Here is a 2,389-nt window from a genome sequence, read left to right as displayed (position 1 = left end):
ATGTATAGAGTTATAGAAGTTATGCTGTATGTGTACCATCATCACTGGAACCTGTATAGAGAAGTTATGCTCATGTCAGTGTGAAGTGTCTGAGCTTATAATGGACACTATGCTGAAGCATGTCTCAACATACACTGTCTTTTCTCTGGCATCTGGCTTGTGTGTGAATGGACAAAGTCATTAGGCAGACACTCATTATCTGATGACATGAGGGGATAGTTTCCCTGTTCATTCATTGCCGCAGGTCAGTGGTAAACCTGACTCTGTCTTGTAAAAGGTTGTGTTTGTGCCTGAGGTTGCCTTGTTCTGATCTGAACCTTAGCTGATCAGCTTTCTTCTCGCTGCAAAGTACTCTGTCTGAGCTCTGTTTTGCTTGAGGTTATGTCTCAGGAAAACATGAATCAATTTACCCTCATCATTTAAGCTCTTCATGGGAAAAGTAAAAGCAGTTATGGAGTCCCAGGGAACCTTAACTCAAGTACAAAAAAAGAGTTTCACTTACCTGGGGCTTCTACCAGCCCCCTGCAGCCATCCTGTGCCATTGAAGTCACTCCTAGATTCTCTGGTCCACCGCCACCAGCTAGTTTCGTTTTGCCGACTTGGAGTCGACGGGCATTGCAGGTGCAATGCGTACAAAGATACGTGTTGACTCCCGCTATAGCGTCCTGTACCTTCGGAAACGCGTGCAATAATACGCATGGTGGCCCGCCGATTCTGAGTTAAAGAGAACCTGAACTGAAAATTAAAAGTCAAAATAAACAAACATGTCATACTTACCTCCTGTGTAGTCGACTCCTCAAGCTCTCTCTCCTCTCCTGCGTCCTATCTGTCCACTGTGATCAATGGAATTCTCCGTCCTCCATTATGAAAATGGCCAAAATATTGTCAGAACTGGAAGGGATCACTGTAAGAAGAAAATGGTGATCTTCTGAGAGGAACTGACGGCGAGGTTAGTATGTAATATTCATTTGCAGCTACGTCATGTGTTTATTTTAAATAATTTTACTCAGTTCAGGTTCCCTTTAAGGTTCCCTTTAAATCCTGACCATTTCTGACCAGTTTGGTGTTCAAGACAAGGCATTATCAGTGTCCCACTCTGGTAATGTCCTTGGAGTAGTCATGTTTTGGTCCTTTGATGATGGCCGCGGCAGAGCAGGATCATCCACCAGGCAACCTAGGCTGGTGCTTGGGGCCTATTGGGTGTCAACTGGCCCACCTGCCACCTTCTCTGACCTCGCTCCACTTTAGCTTACCAAAAGGACCACGGGGGCACCACATCTACTACCTTGCCAGTTGGGACCATCATCTCTGCCTAGGGTGTGTACATCGGCCATTGACCTCCATCAGTTCCTTGGCCAGTGATCAACCTGGCGGATCAAATTGGCCGAGGGCATTGTTCTCCTTACTCACCCCACCCACTCTGTGATGCACCTCATATGCTGCTACATCAGCCCTCCACCTCCCCACATAGGAACAAGCTAGTTAGGTGTATGTACAGCCGCGGACCACTTTTATTTGTTATTTTAGTCTGCAATTAAGTGATAAAGCATCTCATCGTCACAATGTCTGAAATAATTTACTAAGCTTTTCTGAAAAGTCTTTTTACCCCCACGAAAAAAATGTGAGTTTCAACAGATATAAAGATCAAAAACAAGGTCTTCCAAATTCTGGTCATTGGAGATTCTTATCCTTAAGACCGTTTGGTCCCGAGCTTCCATGTTTTGTTTCTGGACACCTTGATGGAAAATAAAAACAAAACCAAGCCAAACAAAAACTGTGCGTGAAGATCAGTGCATAAAGAGTATACTGAACGCCATCACTACGCAACATACAGCAACGTAAGGACTTTTCCGCTTACCAATCTGTGCACACTTCCAGAATATGCCAAGTACTCCAGTTTTATTTTTGTCAAGAACATTGGGCACCATTGCTCGTAGATAAGCACACATACATATCAGCAGGAGAATCACTGTCAGTAAGCTCTGGAAGTTAAACATGGCAGACATGGTTCTAGTGGTTCCAGCTCTCCACTCTCAGCCACATCACACTTCCAGGGGCTTCGCTGTGTTACGCACCTGCTTTCCATAGCACAATTCATATGCGATTCTGCCTAGTGTGTCCCTCCTACCCTCATAGTTTATGGACACCTTAAAGTATAACTGACCAGAAGCAAAGCTACCTTAGGTAAGCACAGAGGTACAGGATGTTCATGCTGGATCCACATACATCTCTGCATTGTCCGGTCCTCTTCTCATTCTCGTGCGCTGTTGTTTCTGATAAAGTTGTAACAGGACAGATGGTTGCACTGTTGATGCTGGGGTGGAATGATCCAGGACTGTCACACTTAGTGCATACCTCCCAACTTTTTGAGATGAGAAAGAGGGACACT

General features: G+C 44.9%; 1 pseudogene; it reads right to left on the bottom strand.

Annotated features, from left to right (window-relative positions):
* Positions 1–1,787: 1,787 nt before the first annotated feature.
* Positions 1,788–2,053, bottom strand: LOC137536682 (protein kish-A pseudogene; annotated as a pseudogene).
* Positions 2,054–2,389: the final 336 nt, after the last annotated feature.

Source organism: Hyperolius riggenbachi, chromosome 10 (assembly GCF_040937935.1).
Source record: "Hyperolius riggenbachi isolate aHypRig1 chromosome 10, aHypRig1.pri, whole genome shotgun sequence".
Classification (NCBI taxonomy): domain Eukaryota; kingdom Metazoa; phylum Chordata; class Amphibia; order Anura; family Hyperoliidae; genus Hyperolius; species Hyperolius riggenbachi.
This window is presented reverse-complemented; position numbering and strand designations above follow the sequence as displayed.